The 8693-nt window shown below is 44.6% G+C and overlaps 1 long non-coding RNA gene across 1 annotated transcript; it reads left to right on the plus strand.

Moving 5' to 3' along the window:
- The first annotated feature begins 820 nt into the window (after positions 1–820).
- Positions 821–4424, plus strand: LOC127985673 (uncharacterized). Its single transcript, XR_008160681.1, has 2 exons — positions 821–1193; positions 4249–4424. It is a non-coding gene; the product is annotated as an uncharacterized LOC127985673 (long non-coding RNA).
- The last annotated feature ends 4269 nt before the right edge of the window (positions 4425–8693 follow it).

Genomic DNA, 8693 nt, shown 5'->3' on the forward strand with positions numbered 1-8693 from the left:
TCACACTATTATCAGGCAAGGCTGCCTTATGGGGAACGGCGGTGTGGGAGAATCAACATCCGTGCTGTGCCTCGTTCCACCTCCTATCTGAAGAGATGAAGAGAGTTTTCGACCGGGCCGCGACCGGCAGGGAGGCCGCCCATCGCCTCTCGGAACTCCAACAAGGACACTCATCTGTCACGGAATACTCCATTGAGTTCCGGACCCTGGCGGCCGCGTGCCAGTGGAACGAGGCGGCGCAGTGGGATAGATTCCTGCATGGGTTATCCGACCGTGTTCAGCAGGAGATCTACCTCCTCGAGCTGCCTCCTACCCTCAACGAACTCATTGACCTGGCGTTGCGGGTGGAGGCCAGGTTTAATCGCCTGGGCCGTCAACACAGTCCCTCCAGACAACCCTTCTCTTCCGGTAGGGGGCGCTTGAGTCGAGAGAACACGGTCGGTTCAGTCGACGATCACGAGCCCATGCAGGTGGGTCAAGCTCGGCTATCCCGGAGGGAGAGGGAACGGCGGAGGTCCCAAGGACTATGCTTGTACTGTGGAGGCGCTAATCATAACAACTACTCTTGCCCGGCAAAAGAGTCAGCCCGATAGTAAACCTGAGGCTACTATCGGGTGGGATCTCCGCCGAGAAGTCCTCACCCACATCCTCGACCCTCCTTCCGGTGAAACTGCGGTTGAGGAATCAACATCATGAATGCCAAGCTCTTCTGGACTCTGGAGCCGAAGGTAATTTCATGGATTCTTCACTTGCACATCACCTGAACATTCCTGTCCTTCCTGTGTCTCTCCCCATCCATGTCACCGCACTCAATGGCCAGGAACTGCCTCCTGTCACCCATCATACTGAACCCATCACACTCATCACATCCGGCAATCATCAAGAAACTATATCCTTTTTTCTCATGGACTCCCCTGTTGCTCCCATTGTTTTAGGTCACCCCTGGTTGTCCAAACATAATCCACGAGTGGAATGGGGTTCGAACACTATCACATTGTGGAGTGAAAGTTGTCATGAGTCTTGTTTGGTTTCTGCCTGTCCTGTTGTTCCTGTGTCTGTCTTTCAGAAGGAGATCATGGCGTTGCCAAACGTGCCCGTAGAGTATCTGGACCTGAAGGAAGTGTTCAGTAAGTCCCGGGCTGCTTCTCTTCCTCCGCATCGTCCCTACGACTGTGCCATAGACTTAGTGTCAGGTAAATCTCCGCCTAAAGGCAAGTTATACTCTCTTTCTATTCCTGAGAGGGAGGCCATGGAGAAATACATTTCTGATTCCCTTGACTCTGGATTCATCCGTCCTTCCTCATCTCCAGCGGGGGCGGGGTTCTTTTTTGTGGGTAAGAAGGATGGTTCTCTGCGACCTTGTATTGATTACCGGGAGCTGAACAACATTACTATTAAGAATACTTATCCATTACCACTCATGTCTTCAGCTTTCGAGAGGTTGCAGGGAGCATCGGTATTCACAAAATTGGATTTACGTAACGCTTATCATTTGGTCCGCATCAGGAAGGGGGATGAATGGAAAACTGCCTTTAATACCCCTAGAGGGCATTTTGAATATTTGGTTATGCCGTTCGGGCTTTCCAACTCGCCCGGGGTTTTCCAAGCACTCGTAAATGACGTGTTGAGAGATATGGTAGATCAGTTTATATATGTTTACCTGGATGACATACTGATTTTTTCTTCATCTCTCCAGGAACATGTCCAACATGTCAGACGAGTGCTCCAGAGGTTACTAGAGAATGGGCTTTTTGTCAAGGCGGAGAAGTGCGTATTCCATGCACAGTCGGTCCCCTTCCTAGGGTTTATCGTGTCGTCTGAGGGAATACGAATGGACCCTGACAAGGTAAAGGCTGTGATAGATTGGCCATCTCCAGATTCCCGTAAGGCCCTACAGCGGTTTCTGGGGTTCGCAAATTTCTATCGGCGTTTTATTCGTAATTACAGCCAACTAGCCTCACCTCTGACAGCCTTGACTTCCCCCAGTACTCCGTTCAGGTGGTCTGACGCAGCTGAAACTGCGTTTTCCAACCTAAAGAGCCGCTTTGTTTCGGCTCCCATCCTTGTCGCCCCTGATCCCACACGGCAGTTCGTGGTGGAGGTCGACGCATCAGAGGTGGGGGTAGGAGCAGTGTTGTCCCAACGTGCTGCTTCAGACGATAAGGTCCACCCTTGCGCGTTTTTCTCTCATCGATTATCTCCTGCCGAACGTAATTATGACATTGGCAATAGAGAGTTGTTGGCGGTCAAATTAGCGTTGGAGGAGTGGCGCCACTGGTTAGAGGGTTCAGGGGTTCCCTTTATTGTTTGGACCGATCATAAGAATTTAGAATACATTAGAACTGCTAAAAGACTCAATTCCAGGCAGGCTCGGTGGGCACTTTTTTTCGGTCGTTTTGATTTTACCCTATCGTACCGCCCGGGTTCCAAGAATGTTAAACCCGATTCTTTGTCACGTCTTTTTGATCCCTCCACCCGTCCCGTTACTCCTGAGTGTATTTTGCCTGAGAGATTAGTTGTCTCAGCACTCGTATGGGAGGTCGAGTCGAAGGTCAAGACGGCCTTAGAAGCGGTAACGCCTCCGTCCGGTTGCCCACCGAACCGCTTATTTGTGCCAGAGGAGTTAAGGTCCGAAGTTGTCCGGTGGGGTCATGGTTCCAACATGGCTTGTCATCCAGGGATAAGTAGAACTAATGGGTTGGTTAGACAACGATTCTGGTGGCCACGTATGGCTCGCGACGTCCGCGATTTTGTTTTGGCTTGCTCAGTGTGTGCCAGTGGTAAGTCATCTAACCGACCTCCTGATGGGCTCCTTCAACCGCTGTCTGTCCCTTCGAGACCCTGGTCACATATCGCTCTAGATTTTGTTACCGCCCTCCCGCCCTCTAATGGCATGACAGTCGTTTTGACTGTAGTGGACCGGTTCTCGAAGGCGGCACATTTCATTCCCTTGCCCAAATTACCTACAGCCAAGGAGACAGCGGTTACTGTGTTAGATCACGTCTTTCGGCTTCATGGCCTCCCGGTAGACGTGGTCTCAGACAGGGGATCCCAGTTTATATCCAAATTTTGGAGAGAATTTTGCAAGTTATTAGGAGCGTCAGTTAGCTTGTCGTCGGGTTATCATCCCCAAAGCAACGGACAGTCTGAGCGAGCCAACCAAGATTTAGAGAGGACGTTGAGATGTTTGGTCTCCAAGAATCCTTCTTCCTGGAGTCAACAACTCTCTATGGTGGAGTACGCCCACAATTCGTTGCCAGTGTCTGCTACGGGCCTCTCTCCGTTCCAGTGTAGTGTAGGGTACCAGCCACCAGCATTTCCCAGTCTGGAATCTGAAGTCACGGTCCCCTCCGCTCACGCGTTTGTCCAGAGGTGCCACCGCACCTGGACCAGAGCCCGTGAGACTCTGCTCCGGGTGAGGGAGCGCACTAAGGCCAAGGCCGATCGCCACCGGTCAAAGCCTCCCGTCTACGTCGTGGGTCAAAAAGTGTGGCTTTCTACCAGTAACATTCCATTGCGATCCGTTTCTAACAAATTAGCTCCCAAATTTATCGGCCCGTTCACTATCACCAAGATCATTAGTCCGGTGACAGTCCGCCTCAAACTACCTCCTGCGTACAAGAGGATACACCCCGCCTTTCATGTGTCCAAAATTAAACCCGTGTTTTATGCACGTATTAATCCGCCTACTCCGGTTCCCCCGCCGCCGCGTCTCGTAGAAGGGGAACCAGCATATTCGGTTAATCGTATTCTGGACTCGAGACGGAGGGGACGAGGATTCCAGTATCTGGTGGACTGGGAAGGTTACGGTCCGGAGGAGAGGAGTTGGGTACCTGCTAGGGACATATTGGATCACTCCCTTATTGATGAATTCAATCAGCAGGTAGGCCCTTCTGGGAACTCCAGGAGGAGTTCTTAGAGGGGGGGGTACTGTCACGGTTGGTAAACCGTGATCTCGGGTTGTTTACACTTTGTGGTGAATTCTGTGTGTTCTGCGTTTGCACTGATTAGTTGTGGGCGTCTCCGTTAATTGTATCAGCAACAGCTGCCACTCATTACTCATCTCCTATATATATGGCTTGTCTCACGTCTTGTGTTTGTGAGATCGTTGTTTCATGTCGTTGTGTTACCCCCGTCTGGTTAAAGTGTTAGTTTGCGTTTGGATGTCTGTGTTTTTCCTAGAACCTCATCCACTCTCCGCACGATCACTCAGCCACGGACACTTACCTTCGGCTCTATTCCCCGCAGTTCCTGTGCCACTCTCTCCTGCTGCCTCACGCCACCAAGACCCGGACTTCCCACCTACACTCCACCTCAGGCCGGATTTCTCACCAACCACCGTCTCCCTGGAGTGTTATCGTCCCATCGTCTTTGTGTATCATTGTTCTACTTGTCTTCATTTCATTAAATCCTGTTAACTCGCATTTGTTTCCGGACTGTCTTTCACCAGCCGTCACAGCGCTTCCGAATCAGCTACTGGAAGTATGTTTTGTTATTAGTTTAAGTATTTGCTATTGAATGTTCAAATGTGGAGTTTGGCACGTCGTGTGTGAGAGAGAGAGAATGAGAGAGAGAAAGAGAGAGAGAGGGTCACATAGTGGAATCAGGTGTTTTAGCCATCCGTGGCTTGTGTTCTGCACATATGAGCTTCATTTCTGTGTCTGTCACACCACTCTGTTCCCCTTTCAGCTTGAACTGATGGTAAAACTAAGGACATTATTGACTGTCTTTACATTTATTTTGAAAGATGAAGCTCATGATTTTGGAAAAGGGTGTTACATTTCCAATCACTTGGCCAATCAGGGCAGACTGCGCTTGTCGGAAGGAGGGGCTTTGTAGAAAATGATGCGTTTGAGAGAGGCATTTGAAAAATTATGTGCTTTTTGAACATTAAAGCATGTCAACATATTCTGTTACACCAAATATACAAAATAATGATCTTTAAAAAAGCATCATATAACCCCTTTAAAATATTTAGCTCACTAATGGATCCTCTGCAGTGAATGGGTGCCATCAGAATGAGAAGCCAAACAGCTGATAAATACATCACAATAATCCAAAAGTAATCTACATGACCCCAGTCCATCAATTAACGTCTTGTGGAGTGAAAAGATGCATTTTTGTAATAGGCACTCATTCATGTTTGTGTGATAAAATGTTAAAATATGAATGAAACAACATTAAATGAGCAAAAAAAGCTGTTTTGTTTTGGCTTTTGTTAGGCTTTTTTATTATACAATTATCTCAAAGACAACCATTTGTCTTGCTCTGTGAGATGAACAGCACATGGCATGTGCTCCTCCTTCTCTTTAAACGTACGTCTTTTTTCTTGACCTCTCATTTTAGTCAGGGTCCTCTCTACCGCTTCCAGGAGTCCTAATTATCTCAAAACAATTAGCGCCAATTTGCCACCGCACCACTGAGAGATGAAAAGGAAGCTCTTCTTCCTGTTTTGTGTAAGATTCAGAAAGGCTGAGAGGGGAAGATGAGGTCAGGAAATGACAAAAGAGCTAATTACAGAAGTGTACAGCTATTTCGGTCCTGTTCACATTTTCAGGGATGTTAGAACAAAAAAAAAAAAAAAAAAAATTGAAGCACTGCACAAGACATCAAAGGGGTCAAAGTCACAAAGATTCTGCAATTCAGGCTGATGAACTTCCTATAAGGTTTCACTTTTGCGGCCCACATTTATATTACATTTTTACAATGGATTTGTCATAGATGTCACAGTTCATCCGTGATCTTTTTCGGCAGATGGCTGGAGGAGGTGGAAGATATGAGTTTTACTGGCAAATATGTACCACCATGTGGCTGATTTTTTTCAGAGAATTACTCTATTGTATTGAAATGGTGTTGTTTCACCATGCAGTAAGCACTAAGCACTCTATGAGATGTCCTGTAGAGAATTCCCAAGATGTCATCTGTCCCAGAGAGTCGATTTGCATTCCTGTACTAAGACGCTGAGAACATATGGACAGATCAAACTCAGCTCAAATCACTCGGTGCAACATTACTCAGCCACTGAACTGGTTACAGGTGAACAGATGCTTGCACAGAGTTGTAATGAACCAAGTAAGTGAACAGGAGGTGCTCAGTTGCAGTGCACAATTTAGCAACTAACCAGTAGTCCAGTAGAGGAAGAAGCACTTTACAAGCTTGAATGAGAGAAAATGTTCAAGGAATCGTTTTAGAAATTGTGAAGATCTGTGAAGCAAACTACATCTACTCCTGTGAATCGCTTCCGACATGAGCAGTCATGTGTCCCCCATCCTGCTTCAAAAGTTACAAGTTTTTACTGTTCTTATTTTATATTACCTTGCCTTTAAGAAAGTGAACTAGTGAACTAGTGGGGAAGTGCTTATGTTATCTAATTTTTGAAAATGTTTGTGCAAATATATGGTTTGGTTTTATCCATCCTTTTAACCATCCTTTATATATTAATCATTAATTACATTAATTAATCCATTAATTACTCAACCTCATGTTGTACCAAAGATCTTCATTCATCTTTGGAACACAAATTAAAATATTTTGGTGAAATCCAAGACCTTTCTAACCCTCCATAGAGTGCAATATAAATGACATGTTCAAGGCCCAGGAACATAGTAAGGACATTGTTAAAATAGTCCATGTGACATCAGTGGTTCAACCATAATTTTACGAGAATACTTTTTGTGTGCAAAGAAAACAAAAATAATGACTTTATTCAACATTTCTTCAATCCAATAATCGAAAGTACCATGATGCATGTTAGTGATGCACGTACATAAACATGCATGCACATGCATAATTTATTTCTATTTTTCTCTTCTGTTTATGCACTGAGCAGCCATATTGGATTCTAAAGTTGGAGATGTTGTGTTTACTCAGAGATTCAGATTCAGAACTTAAGACTTTGAAGTAGTGCTGGGCAGTAAACCGGTTCATACCGAAAACCGGTGTATATTTTCGTTACGATGTTACTTTTGAATATACCCCCATACGGTGTATTTAATTACTCAGCGTTCAGAATGAACGTTATGCTGTGCCGCGGCCGCGCGACACTGTTTAAGACAGACCCTTTACAATGTTGCACTTCTAAGCAGCGACTGCGAGGCGTGCTGATGGTAAACACAGCAGTGCTCTGGTGTTACGTTATAATGCCTGTTTCACAAATAGTCCAGCTGCACGAGATTGCGGTCCATCAGTGCGTTTTAAGGAGCGATGCGTCTGCAGCAGTGCAGCGATTGTTAACATACTGAGTCTGTTTTTGCTGTGCTGCAGGCGCTTAATTAAAGTGAAAGCGCATGGTTTGCGGGAAAAATTAACATGGATTGACATGGAAATGCAGTCACATGGGTTTTTGGCTAGGTTTAGAACAAGAAAAAGAGTAACAAGAATATCAACCAGCAGAAAATGCATTGTACATGTTTCATGCATTGTATGCATGAAAAAAAAAACTTCATAAACTCGTATAATTTTGAAAAAAATCGTGATATACATTTTTGGTCAAACCGCCCAGCACTACTTCGAAGGGCATTCCAGTTAAAAGTTCTTATTGGTAACTCGGAATTTCTAACTTCCGACTAAAAATCTAACACAGCATAAGATAGCTGTAAAGTTTAACAAGGTTACTGTAGCGCTGCTTGAACGCTGTAAACTCTGGCTATTTAAACTATTTTTTAATACCTTGCAGAACAAAATTGTCTATTTATGGTAAAGATTTTGTGAAAATAAATATGGTTAAAAACATACAGTAGGTGGCCAACCACAGTGTTCTTCTTACCTTTTCGAGCACCACCAACGCCGCATCTGCAAAGTGCATTTGCAACTTTTGACTGCTGGGTGGCAATTTAACCACAAGTTATCAAACGAACGCATCAAAGCTCATTTTTCAAAGCTCGTCAACTTTGCCTCACCAGTGTGTTACATCTGATGACTGCAGTCAGGGAAAATGAAAGAAAAACACTGTAGTTAAAATATTAAATATTAACAACTTTAGTAGGCCTACTTATAAAGTTGTGTGTGTTTCTTAAAACGAATTCAAGCAGGATAAATGTCAATGTCATGTATGGCTACATACATGAATCTATATCCAAAATGTCAATATTCTCACATATTAAGCCTATATTTGTTAAAAATGAATGACACATAAGAGCATGCTATACAAAATTACAACAAAAGTTAACTTTTAAAGTTAAGTAAAGTTAAATGTTAAAGTTGACACTTGTGCACCTTAACATGTTCTAACACCTAACAAACAGATTTCTGGGAAATATTATTACTGTGTGACCTTTACGTCATAAATGCCACTGACAAAGACACCTAATATGTTTTTACCTTCTTCCTCTCTGACTCTCAGTCCATTTTAATGGACTCTCCCAGCATCTAAAAACCAGGGCTGTCAGTAATCAGATTTGTCTGTCCAATAAAAGTGCTCAAAGATAAAAGCATCTAAGGCTTTCCACACTTTGACCAATTACAAAGCAAGAGAGAGAGGGAGAGAGAGTGACCTGTCCATTTTATCATTATCACAATGTCGTTCTCAGTGCAGAGACCAAACATTGAAATAAAGTGAAGATCACTCTTTGTGCTTCTTTGAGAAGCTTGTATTACCAGCCAGGTGCATTTGATGTTGGACACAGCAGGTAGAGCACTTCCATTAAATTGCGTCTGTCAGCAACCCCAACAAAAGAAGTCAAGCAGAGTCATCT

This window comes from Carassius gibelio, chromosome B21 (genome assembly GCF_023724105.1).
Source record: "Carassius gibelio isolate Cgi1373 ecotype wild population from Czech Republic chromosome B21, carGib1.2-hapl.c, whole genome shotgun sequence".
Classification (NCBI taxonomy): Eukaryota; Metazoa; Chordata; class Actinopteri; order Cypriniformes; family Cyprinidae; genus Carassius; species Carassius gibelio.